At 37.8% G+C, this 13719-nt stretch overlaps 1 non-coding gene across 1 annotated transcript; it reads right to left on the minus strand.

Annotated features, from left to right (window-relative positions):
- Positions 1 to 13203: 13203 nt before the first annotated feature.
- LOC144245832 (small nucleolar RNA SNORA48) lies at positions 13204 to 13338 on the minus strand. Its single transcript, XR_013339435.1, has one exon. It is a non-coding gene; the product is annotated as a small nucleolar RNA SNORA48 (small nucleolar RNA).
- Positions 13339 to 13719: the final 381 nt, after the last annotated feature.

The following is a 13719-nucleotide window of genomic DNA, read 5'->3' on the forward strand; positions in this document are numbered from 1 at the left end:
ATTAAAGATGTTAAAAACATGCATATTATTCAAGTTTTCATTTGCTTTAGGTTTTGTTCTTGTCTCTTTATGCACTGAAGATTTTATTCTATTTGCTTTTGATTTGGTTTGTGTATTTTTACTGTTTTCTTACAGAATTAATTCTGTAACTGGGGGTCCGCAGGGTATTAAGACTAATTAAATGAGACCATCTATATCTGGGGCAAGAAAGTAGGGGAAGAGATGAAATTATGCCTCAGGTTCTTTGCTGGCAAGAATGTGAGCAAACTCAGAGTATAATAGTCTAAAATGGCAAAGCCCTCAGACATCTAATGAATCGCTTGATATTGGGGCACCTGGTGGCTCAGCCCATTAAGCCTCTGACTCTTGATTTTGACTCAGGTCATGATCTTACAGTTTGTGAGTTCCAGCCTGGCAGTGGGCTCTGTGCTGACAGTGTGGAGCTTTCTTGGGATTCTCTCTCCCTCTCTTTCTGCCCCTCCCCTGCTCATGCTCTCTCTCTCTCTCTCTCTCTCTCTCTCCCTCTCTCAAAAATAAATAAATGAACATCACACACACACACACACACACAAAGAATCACATGATACCTCAGTCTTCCAGAGGAACTTGCTGAAGAATAATTTTTGTAACATTTTTGAAGGTGTTTTGGTTTTTGTTTTTTTGCTTTTTTTTTTTTTAATTTTGAGGGAGATTGAGAGGGAGAGGGAGCAGGGGAGAGGCAGAAGGAAAGGAAGAGAGAGAATCCCAAGCAGGCTCCGTGCTGTCAGTGCAGGCCCTAGCATGCAGGGATCAAACTCATGAACCATGTGATCATGACCTGAGCCAGGATCAAGAGTTGGATGCTCAACCAATTGAGCCACCCAGGCACCCCAGAGGGACCTGCAGAGGTATATTTTCTCAAAATTGCCCTATATGCTCCAGCAATGCAATCTCAACTATCTATTAATTTTAAATACTGGAAAGAAAGGAAATATTTCACAAATACCCTGGTATCAGGCGAGAAACAGACAGAAGTATAAAATTCATGCTGTGGCCTTCATCTCAGTCTGCTACTTCTCTGGACTATCCATCAACCTCCAGACTACGTTTAATTTATCCAATTTTAAAATGCGGTGCCTGTAACAATCTGATTTTCTTCAAAATGTTTTCAGTGACATAAAATCTATATTAGGTTTTTCCTTTGCTTTTATTTTTAGAAACTAATACCAGAATGAGACTGGACAGATATCCATCATTTCCTCTTATTTCCCTCTAGTTCTTTATTTGTTTTTGATTAACTCTTCTAAGAAATGCTGATTCATTATAAGTGTTCAAAAAGCCCTTCATTTTGTTTTAAGGTAATATTAAATATGTCTTTATTTTCCTGAAAGAGAAAGGGGGCTGAGGGATATAAATAAAGAAATTGATTATCAATGCGATTAAGCAGGTTAACTGCTATCAAATAAAATGATAAACTATAAATCAAATCCAATTGCCAACCATCAGTAGCAAAGTAAAAGTACTTAAAACTGGAGATACGCTAGGATTTTTTTTTTGTAACTTTGCAATGCAATAAGTGTTTATTAAAAAATAAATAAATAAACAAGGGGCACCCAGCTGGCTCACTCAGTTAAGCGTCCAAATTCCACTCAGGTCATTATCTCAGGGTTCGTGGGTTCTAGCCCCACATCTGGTTCTGTGCTGACCCCTCAGAGGCTGGAGCCTGTTTCAGATTCTGTGTCTCCCTCTCTCTCTGCCCCTTCCCCACTCATGCTCTGTCTTTCTTTGTCCATAAAAAATAAACAAAAAATTTTATTTAAAAAATAAACAAACAAGGAACCTCCAATGAATGCTATAATACGGCACGTTTACAAAAATGTAAGGCTCAGTTCTGCCCCCCAAATCCCTGAGCACATGAGGCCGAATGAACTAAATACTGACATTATTGTTCTTATCACTTTTACAGATGAGGAAATTCTTAGAGATTTAAGGGATTCAGGGTCACATAATTCATTAGTATAGTAGTCGAGGCACAAACTCATATTTTAATTTTTTTAACGTTTATTTATTTTTGAGAGAAAGACACAGAGCATGAGCAGTAGAGGGGCAGAAAGAGAAGAAGACACAAAATCTGAAACAAGCTCCAGGCTCAGATGTGTCAACGCAGAGCCCGACGCAGGGCTCGAATCCACGAACCGTGAGATCATGACCCGAGCCGAAGTTGGAAGCCTAACTGATTGAGCTACCCAGGCGCTCCACAAACTCACGTTTTTAAACCTCCAAATAGCTCTCTTTCTTGTAGCCCAGTTGCTTTTCTTGAGCATTAAATTTCTTCTTAATTTTATTTTTGAAATTAAGTAACACTATGATCATTAGTAATTTCTAAGTAACTAAAAAAAAAAAAAAATCAAAGAGGCAAATGGTCTGATTGAGTGTATTCCAGTAACGAAATGAGTAATCAATTCAATGCTCCTGAGAGCTTCACCAGATTTATTGCAGGGGACTTTGAATCCTTGCGCTTTGGGATCAGAAATCCCTGAAAGGCCTAGCTCTTGAAATGAAATCATTCTGTTGCCCACACATCAGAAATAATTGTCTGCCTCCTTCTCAGTTCAGTTAGAATCTCCTAGAGGCTTCAGGTTAAATAAAGCTAAACTGATGTGCAGCTGGTAGTGCCAATTTTGAGAATTGTAAATTGATCATTTTTTTTTTTGTTTGTAAAAACTTGACACGTGGATACTTTTGATAGGAAAACGTGAGAATGCACAGTGGTGGAATGGTATCTTTGCCATCTTAACAGCCAAATTGGATCAACTGTGCAGTTTCTTTGATTGATTGGGTAGGGATTGTTTAAGACAGCCAAAAGAAACCAATTTGGCCCCAAAATATAAATTTAATGGCCATTGAGCAAGACAGTGAGAAGGATGGAATTACTAGAAGATGTGAGAAGCATTGCATTCAAGGTATTCCTCCAAATCTTCATGAAAAGGCGGGATGTTGGATTCTCTGCCCAGTTAAATATTATCTATGTTGGTCTGTTGTCAAAATAATGGCTGAAAAATAAAAATTCTATGAGTTACATGAAACCACATAACATTTTGAACTGATGTTCTTTTTTGTTTTTAATCTTTTTTTTAGTTTATTTATTAATATTGGGGTGGGGGGAAGAGAGAGCATGAGCAGGGGAGAGGCAGAGAAAGAAGGAGAGAGAATCGTAAGCAGGCTCTGCACTGTCAGCTCGGAGCTTGTCAGGGTGCTGGATCCCATGACCCTGAGATCATGACCTGAGCTGAAATCAAGAGTTGGAGGCTTAACTGACTAAGCCACTCAGGCGCCCCTGATGTAAACTGCATTTATTGACTTCTTTTCCTATTTGTGGGAGGGTGGGGCCTTCCTTTTGTTTCTGTTTGGGGGTTAGGGTAGGAGGGACTCAGCTTCGGGCCCAGTTGATTGCACCCACCCCAGCTCAGTTTGCAGGGGCGCTGGAAAGAGGAAGGATGTACTGTCCGGGTCCATGGAACTTTCTGGTAATGACAGTTGGTATAAACATGAAACAACGTGTCCACTCTTCCTACGCAACTCTGGGCTTTTTGCAGTAACTCTCCTTTGCTGGGATTCAAGTACATTGTATTATTGGGACTAAACCTACTTCTGCTTTTACTTTTCCTCCAATTATTATGCTATTATCATTTGGGAGGAGATCTCCTGGGAATACGTCCTTGGTAATAACACCAAAGCCGGTGATTTTTCTTCAAACACATACCAGCATTTCATAAGCACTCTGTTGTATGCCCTGTATTACTTTCATCAAAATGTAAGCTTTGTCCTTTCACTTGTAGGCTTTAAGTTACCTCAGGCCTCCATTTTCTTAGCATAGAAGAACCTTCTGGATCACTTTACGACTATGCAGTCTCCAAGTTACTAGCTTCTAAAGGAATCTCTGAACAGATGTAAGAGAGAAAATAGGTGCTAATAGAGGTGAATAAGAAACAAAAGTCTGGGCAATGTAGGGATTGAGAAAAATTGGGTTTTTAAAAATAAATCAGATGGCAAAAATCTTAAGAACAAGCACATGATATGAGCTTAATAACCAGTAAAAATATTTCTTAAATATCACCTGTGAAAACCAAATAAGAAGACAAAAAAAAAAAAAAGATGTTTGATACCTCTGCAGCCTCTACTTTTTAATTTCTAAAGTTCTTTTATGATTATTAGCTACAAAGAATACTCTTCAAATATATATTTGTAATGTGAGAAGGTACATATTCAGTCACTTTACAGTCAGAAAAATCTTGGAATTGTGTTTTCTCTTTTTCCTTTATCCTTAAATAAGTTGATGAATGCAGGTCGAATTCTCTTAAAACAATGTGGGAACAATTATTTTCCTCACCCCAACTTTAGAGTTCCAGGAATAAAGCTATCCGGCCTAAGAAACTCTCCTAACCATTACATCTCACAGGTACGAAGCCCAACACTGGGTTTTTAGTGGATTTTCTGTTTTCTGAATTCGTTCTTCACACTTTGCCCACTTTTTCCACTAAGTTGTCATTTCTTCTTGTCAACATAACACATTTTATCATCAAATACTTCCTCAAGTCTATTACTTGTTCCTCAACTCATTTGTGACATGCTTTGCTTTGCTTTGGCTTTGCAATTTTTTTTACACGTAAATGCATCCTAACTTTTGGAAGAGGATGAACAGACCATTAAAAATGTTCTGGTTTAGGTGCACATTGGAAGTATAATAAGTCTAAGGTAGGAATTCAGAAAGTTTGAGAGGGAATGTTCAAATGGACAGTATGTTTTGTTTAGTTTTAACTTACATAGGTACTTAAGTGTGTTTATTTATATTTTGCAAGAATATATAAAACATAGTGTCCATTTGAACATTTGAACCTGTGTATGTTTGGATGTTGTCCGATACATTTTATATACATGTATATAAATGTACTGTACATGCCTCACATACTGTACATTTCAATATACAGTAAAACCTTGGATTGCAAGTAGCTTCTTCTATGAGGGTTTACCAAGATGAGCAGATTTCTAATAAACTTTGACTCAATAAGTGAGCAATGTCTAGCAATACAGATTGTATCTGATGCTCAATGTCACATGATCACAACAGAGTCAATGGTTCTTGAAATTCACTTTGATATACGAGTGCTTTAATTATTTTTAAATGTTGATTTATTTTTGAGAGGGAGACAGAGAGACAGAGCACGAGCAGGGAAGGGGCAGAGAGAGAGGGAGACACAGAATCTGAAACAGGCTCCAGGCTCTGAGCTGTCAGCAGAGCCTGACACAGGCCTCGAACACATGAACCGCAAGACCATGACCTGAGCAGAAGTCAGACACTCAACTGACAGTGCCACCCAGATGCCCCGATATATAAGTGCTTTGGACTACAAGCATATTTCTGGAAAGAATTATGCTTGCAAGCCAAGGTTTTCCTCTGTATAAGATACTCTGAGAGGGGTGTCCGGGTGGCTCAGTCAGTGAAGCAGTTGACTTTCGATTTTTTTCTCAGGTCATGATCTCAGGGGTTCATGAGGTTGAACCCTGAATGAGGCTCCGTGCTGACAGCATGAAGCCTGCTTGGGATTCTCTCTCTCTCTCTCTCTCTCTCTCTGCATCCTGTTCCCACTCACACTGTCTCTCTCTCAAAATAAACAAACTTTTAAAAAAGATAATCTGAAAGACATATAGATACATACATATCTGATAGGCTGATAAGAAAGCTTTATGCCATAGGTGTAAAAGGCAAACACAGGACTCATGCAAGAGTCCAGAGAGACTACACAAGAAGTGATATTTCACTAGTGAGAACTGGGTTCTTCAAGGATAGAGGTACCTGGGAGCAGTAGCCATCTAGCAGCAGCTGAGTAAAGGCTAGGGTGGGGAACATGGTGCTCATGTGTGGAGCCACACTGCTTTGGGGTGTAAGGAAGCAAGCAAGACAGGAGCCTGTCCTGGAAGGCTTTGGGGCACAGAGAGAAACTGCATAGACTCCCGGGAACTCCTAATGAGGAACACCAGTCAGAACTGAGGCGCATATCTCCATGACTCGAATGGAATCCCTCCAAATCTGTCCTAATTTTGTGGTCCCACCTGTTTTAGGCTTCTCCTTCTTTCCACTTTGGTGGAGATTTTGGTCCAGGAGACCATCTGATCCCATGGCCATATTTCAGAGCTGAGGAGGTGCTGTGGAGAGTGGCTGGATTGACCCTATAAGGTGCAGGGTGTAGTTCCAGAGTGTTGTACCTTTACAGTAGAAAAAGAGAAAGGAGAGAGGGGAAAAAAAGATTCAAAGTACAATTATTTCCTTTTCCTGGGATTTGCCCAAAATACTGGTCTTTGTGAAAACAAAACAAAATAACACAACACAAAAAACAATACAAAGATACAGAGAGAGCCTTGGTCGGTCAAGTGGTTACTTGTGCGGATGAAGCAACAGGGCTAAGGAATTACACATCAATTTCAGAGGTGTTAGTTTCTGAAAGAAACAAAATCTCCATCATTCTTCCTTTCGTGGAGCTGGGTGTTAGGAAAGACAAACCCAGTGAGGATACAAGGCGGATCAGGCTGCTTCCTAGCCAGGATCCAGAAGGAGAAGTCAGAAAGCCCTCCCACCACTAGCCCAATCCGCTCAAATTTCTCTGAGGAACAAATATTTTAACCAAATGTATTTTATGTTTCACCCTTTTTAGAACTGTCAAGCCTCTGTTAATAATCTTCTCCCTCAGTACCATAGAGAGAGAGATTAATCATTTCACTCTATATATACTACAGCATCAATCTGGTGTTCAATCAAAATCTAAAATTAGCTACTAAATTAAAATTTCTCTTGGTTTTCTACCTTTCTCATGGAAATTAGGTACAATTACTCATGTGGTTTTGCAGTCACCGTCTCTTTCTTTATCTATTTAAAGGGATCTAATAAAACTAGCATGAAATATAGGAAACAGGGAAAGAACAGAAAACAGTATTCTAAAAATAATTGCTTATCAATGGGCTTTGACACAATATTTGTGACAGATTTTCTTTGTAAACTTCTAAATGTCAAAATGTATATTCAGAGCCCTTAGTATAGCTTTGCTCTGTCATTTCTCTGCATAACTGACTAGTTGTATGATAATGAGCTTATCATAAATTACAATTCCAGGAATTTTTTAATTTATTTAAGCCATGGCACTTTTTGAAACATGGGAATATTTAAAATATCAACAACCTTCTTTAACATGCTTTGAAAAGTTTAAATAGTGCCATTAACATTCAAATAAAATTAGATAGATCCCATGTCCCACTCCCAGATTTGGAGCCTGGTTAATCCCCCGGAAGGCAGGGCTACCCAAAGAGCAACTCAGTATGGCAAGCCATTAGTCAACCAGCCCGCCATATTTAGGAAAGCCAGGTTGGAATGCCATAGACCAATTAGAGAGAAAGAAACATCAAAGGCTCTTTAGTGTTTGTCTAAGAGAACAAGGTCCTTAACTGAAGATGTCAACTGTGTAGAGCATTGCTGATACTTTAAAATATTTTTTTCTCATTTCAAAGAAGTAAGTAATCAGATATTTATACACATTCTCTTCTCAGAAGTTTCTCTTCTCCATAGCATGTGTGAGACCACCTACTTCTGAAAGCTCAAAATGCCATATTCCTGGGTGAGCGAACTTAGCTGTTATGTGGCACGTCTGAGCCTCAGTGTCCCCAGGACAAAACATTTATTTCACATATTTTTGTGAGGGATACTCACAGGGTAGTAAAGTTCTTAGCAAAGTTATGTGCATTCAATGAACTCACAAAACATATCAGCTATTTTTTTTATTAGCAGTCTATGTCTGTCCCAGTTGACGAGGTTTTCTGTTTACATTGGAAGAACCATTTTTGTTCATGTAATGAGTAGTCCAGGGAAAAGAAGGCTAAAGTTGCTGCAAACACCGAGATGTGTCCTGACTCTGACCATTTCTATCCTTCAATCTCCATTCTGTGCATTGGGCTAGCTCTAGGCTTTCTATCTTTAAGTATCAGAGAAGTGTCCAGAGTCCCAAGGATCAATTTCTAAAATGAATGTTTCCAACATAACAAGGGACAATTGAGGGTAAGATGGACTTTCTCATTGTGTATTTTTCACCGTGAGGAACCCTTTCTGTTCCCCTCACTGGCTGGAGATGGACCCTATGAGCATCCCTGGGTGTGAAAGATCATAGAAAAACATTTAGCAGGACTTTTAAGACTGTTTAGCCACCGTGTCAGTGGAATGAGAAATAAAAAGTAAATTGAGATTATGTGATCACCCAAAAATATTTGCATCAAGCTAATAAATCTTATTTTTTTTACTCTAAAATAATTCATTTCATGATCATTATGTCCCCTTTCTGTTGCATTGAACTGTTTTGGTTAGTTAATTGTTAGCATCTTCTAGAATGTGTGTTATTTGGGTTTTTTTTTTCCCAGATCCAGGTGAATTAGATGACATAGCTACCGATGTTATTAGAATGCACAGAGAGTCACCCTTTTGCTCAGGGCCAGATGCCAGTTGATATTTATCAACTGATTGCAAAGAGAAGGGTGTGTCAGGGAGAGGCAAAGTTGTCACAGTTAAAAGAATGTACCTTTTCAATAAGTTCAAAGGACCTAAAAATTATCACGCTCATCACCTACCCTTATTCATGGTAAGCAGTAAACTATCAAACATTCAGTTGAGGGACAACTCGGTGGCTCAGTCCTTTGAGCATCCAACTTTGGCTCAGGTCATGATCTCATGGTTTGTGGGTTCAAGCCCCACGTTGGACTCTGTGCTGACTGCCAGCTCAGAGCCTGAAGCCTGCTTCCTATTCTGTGTCTCCCTCTCTCTCTCTGCCCTCCCCCACTCGTGCTCTGTCTTTCTCTCTCTCAAAAAAATAAATAAATATTAAAAGAATTTTAATTCATTAGAACTAATTTATGCACTAAGGAAATATTTTTTAGCAATGCTTGAAAGTACTGTTTATTTAGTAAACAAATCCCTCACCCGATAATTTTGTTGAATACATGTAACACAAAGTACAAGCTCTACAAAACTTATTAAATGTAACAAGATGAATTTTTACATTGAAATGTTTTTTTTTCATCAACAGATTGGGAGTAAAAATGATCAATAATCATGCCACAAAAGATCAAGTTTGTAAATACCTCTCTTTGGGTTTGTGTTATGTGTGTACTGAAATGAAAGAGTTTGTTTTTCTCTATCCAACTGCTCTAAATGCCCTCAAATCAAATTTTTTCAGTCTGCTTTTTTTGTTAGACTTCACCTTTTTAGGACCCCCATTTCATTAGTTGAGTTGACATTGAAGCACATAAAAGAGGAGAAACAACAGAAAAATGAAAAGCATGACCATGTCAATTCCTTGCCTGGTACTAAGCACTGCTTTTACCAAAGACAGCAAGAGTGATACTAAATTAAAGGGCCAGGACTCAAGTAGTGTAGATTCAGCAACTCCTGTCAGCAGAAAGGAATGTTGGGCATGGAGGGGGTCTCCCATTTCTCTGGAAACACTGCACCACACACAGTTCAATGAGGATCAAGGGGGCTGCTGCATCGTTTTGTGCTTCGGAGTGTGCAGATTTGGAATGTGTTTGGTCAAAAATAAGATTCTCTCTGTCATTGCAAAATGCTTCCACCGAGTGGATTTAATGATGTGGATATCAGAAAAGAGGCCATAGTGGAAAAAAAAATTGACAAGAACTATCATTAATAGAGGGACACAATCTCAGCTCGGCTAGAAATGAACATAGACACTTTGATGTTATGCTGTTGCCTGATTCGACTGGGGTAACCCATCCTTAGCCAATTTGGGATCACTGTTTTCTTGCATGCTAAATGTCAGCCTTAGAAACAATACATTAACATCTCGATGAAATAGTTCTTATAATTCTACATATTTTTCTGATACATTTTTTAATGGTTTTTATTTATTTTTGAGAGTGAGAAACAGAGCGCGAACAGGGGAGAGACAGAGAAAGAGGAAGACACAGAATCCGAAGCAGGCTCCAGGCTCTGAGCTGTCAGCACAAAGCCCGACGCGGGGCTCAAACCCATGGACCACGCACGAGATCCTGACCTGAGCCAAAGTCAGATCCTCAACCCACTGAGTGCCCCCATGCGCCCCTGATACATGTTGATTTATGTTTTTATGCTATGTTGTTTGGCTTCCAAAGGTTGCTATCTATTTAACTTTATTGCATGTTTATAATAAAGTGCACCAACAGTGTAAGAATAAAGTCAAACAGCTCCACCCAGAGAGACAGTGAGAGTAACCTCATCACCCTGTATCTCAGGTCTCATGTAGATAAAATGAGCATAACATCTTCCCAAATGAAGAAGGAAGCACATGATTGGCACCATTCTGATACTGTTGAAACATGAAACAAACATTAATAATTATTAGCCTTGCTGTTATTGTTAATATTATCATGACATGATCAAAGCTGACATGAGCTGTGAGTAAGCCTTGAAATTCTTGTTTCAGAGAAAAATGCTCCCCTAAGACAAGTAAAAAAACATCTCAACGCCTACAGATAAAGCCAAAGTATCAAAAAGAGTCCTTATTTGCCTTCTGTTGACTGCTGTTAAGTAAGGAATCCAGTTGACAGCAATGTATGCAGAGAACGCTCAAGATGTTTATATAAAAAGAGCCAGTTAGTTATACAATTATTTTGCTCCCAGGCTATGTGAAGTCTTTATGTTATGACTCTGAGCTACATTTGGCAGAACTCCTTCTATTATGCACACACACATTCTCATTACCGAGAAAAATAACATTCATTGATATTCTCCTACCTTCTCACGTTCTGGAGGAAGATCAACTATTGATCAAGGAGTCCTCAAACAAGAGATCTTAAATCCACGCTTTCAGACAAGGTATGTTGAAATGATTCAGATTACTTTGTTATTCAGAGCCTTGAAAAATAGGTTATGAGGGTGACTCTGACAAACACAAATAACTCAACGGTACATGTGTCAAATAAATAAAACATTAGCAAACTGTAGATGAACTTTGAAGACCTCCATCTTATTGTACCTCTTATATGACTCCTTGCAACGGGGGGGGGGACCCCACGACAGCGTATAATGGAACCAAAACCAAAAACAAAAACAAAAAAAAAAAAAGAGAGAGAGAAGAAAGAATACAGAAATAAAACCAAAAGGGGAAAAAAAAACCATGGGCTGATATGATAAAACATTCACTACTTTGTTGGAAAGCAGCCAAAATAATTTATACTTCAATACTCCATACTGAAATCAAAGAGAATGGGGTAGAAATGCCAATACAACTCTGCCCGGAGAGAGCTGTGAAGCAAGGCACAGCAAAAGAATATTTTGATTGAGACATTTAATGGCAATTCAAACAGACTAATTATGAATTAAGGTACTAAAAATGCATGTGATTTCACTTCTGAGGCAACAGCTGAATTTTTATTTCGAGATGCAATATTTGGCTACTCATCATAGTATGATTGGGACAATATAACTTTATTGTGTAAGTGATTTTGTGCCAACAATGTGAAAACCGAATTTCAGATCCGGCTTATGTGCAAAATGGAATGCATTCAAGATGTCAGTGAGACTCTCACGGCTCTTTTGCATTTACAAACAAATCACATGAAAACTAATGTTGTTCATGTTTTTCCAAAAATGTTGTTATTAGAGAGTATTATTCTCCCCAAAGTAAACATTTTAATCTTGACTACATACACATAATGCATTATGTTCGCATTCAGTTCTCTTTACTGAGAAGGTTCAAGAAACAGTTTATGATTATAAACCACATCTAGAGTAATAACAGAAATAGAAGTTCCTGGAATTTATGTCTTTTAAATCCCTTGAGATCATTTATTTATATGTAATTTATTTTTAACCTAAAATTCATGTAGATATGCATATTATGATGCATATATTTTTATAGTTTAAATCAATAAAGTGCATGCATGTGTGTTCAGGGGTTATGATTCTGGCTGTCACATGCATTATTTTTTATAACAAATGAAGTGAATGTTGACCACTAGTGTATTCTAAGAACACTTCTAGGGCCTCATTTATAACTAATTATTGACCTTATTGTAGTTTTACTTTCCTCTTTATTCTTTATCATGTCATTATCACACATGGTATATTTCCACCTCTCCCTGAGTTATAGAAATGATGGTGCCCAAATCGAAGTGATAGCATATCAACTTTCATTTCATTGCATTACTAAGGGGCATGAATGATAGATGGTACAGTTCTCCAAACAAAATAAACAAACGAAAGCACTCTGAAGTGGGCTTAGGATACAAATTTGAATATGTTTTGCCATTGATTTCAAAGTAGCCAACTTTAAATTGTACAATGATATCATTTCAAAATAAAAAGCTAGAATGCACTAAATCCTTTTTTAATAAAGGGAAAAGATACAGTCCGTGTTCTAATAAGAGTAACCTTTCTTTAATGACCCTGTTAACAGGCCTCTGTAAAATATTGGAAATTTGATTTACTTGAATTGTTCAAACATCAGTAAACATACAACTCTTATGTATACATCAAAAACTGAAAAGTAATGTCAAATTCTATTGAGTATTTAAGTTCATCTTCTCATGATTAATTAGAAACATTTTAATGTGTATATAGCATTACTTAGTTAACTCCAAACATATATTCAAGTGCCACCATTTCATAGAAATAAATCTGATTACAATGCAATATTTCTCATGGAAAAATAAATGAACATATGTATTTATAGCTTTCTGGAACTTTTAAATTTGGCTGGTTCTTAAATAATTTGGTAACAAAAAAAATAATTTGGTAACACCTAAAACACATAAAATGTCCCAAGCATCTTAATAGCAAAATTCAGGAACACTCTTATTTTATGTATACTCAAAGACAACCCATGAAAATGGCTGTTAAGACTCAAGAAATGTCTTAGGTCTGAACAGTATAAAACATGTAGATGTAAATAAAAGAAAAGTTACTCCAGTCAGACACCAGTTAATATTTTAGAGTATCTTTGCATTGAAAAATGATAACCTTAGAAGAAAACAGTAAGAGTCAGAAAACCAGGTCTGAAGGGAGGATGTTTCATCCATTAATGGGATTCTAAAGGAAAGAGTGAGATGACATGAGCAGTCAGTTCTGATTAGCGAATACATTATGGTACTTTTAAAGTTCTGATGTATGCCTTCCTTTTTTTTTTTTTTTTTTACCTGTGTGTCCAGGGCATGAACCAGGCGCCAGCACAGACTGAAAGCCAAGCTGGGATAAACAAGGAATTGCTTTGCCCCAGACTGATATGAGGCTGGCACCACCGACCAGTTGCCACTCTACCCAGATCAGGGACTGATGTATTCCTTCCTAAACTTATCTTTTGAAGCATGTCCCTTGTTAATTGAGATTTCTGACTCACCTAGCTTTACCTTTCTGAGCTCCATTCTGAACTCTATCCCTGGGACCTCACTAAGATCCTGGATAAGACCAGTCATTTCTAATGATAATCACATGTAGTCTTGAAAATGGAAGTCTTCGGGATCAAAAGATTCCACTTTGGCATTTGAGGACTCACTCCTTAACCTTGTGTAGGACAAATCAATAAGTATATAAATTTAAAATAATAAATAAATAGCTTTCTGGCTTGTCTACCTGATAGCATCCTATCGATCCTCTGATATGAACACTGCTTAAACACCCCTTCCTCCAAGACCCTTTACCTGACTGCATTTTTC

This window comes from Crocuta crocuta, unplaced genomic scaffold, assembly GCF_008692635.1.
Source record: "Crocuta crocuta isolate KB4526 unplaced genomic scaffold, BGI_CrCroc_1.0 scaffold108, whole genome shotgun sequence".
Taxonomy (NCBI): domain Eukaryota; kingdom Metazoa; phylum Chordata; class Mammalia; order Carnivora; family Hyaenidae; genus Crocuta; species Crocuta crocuta.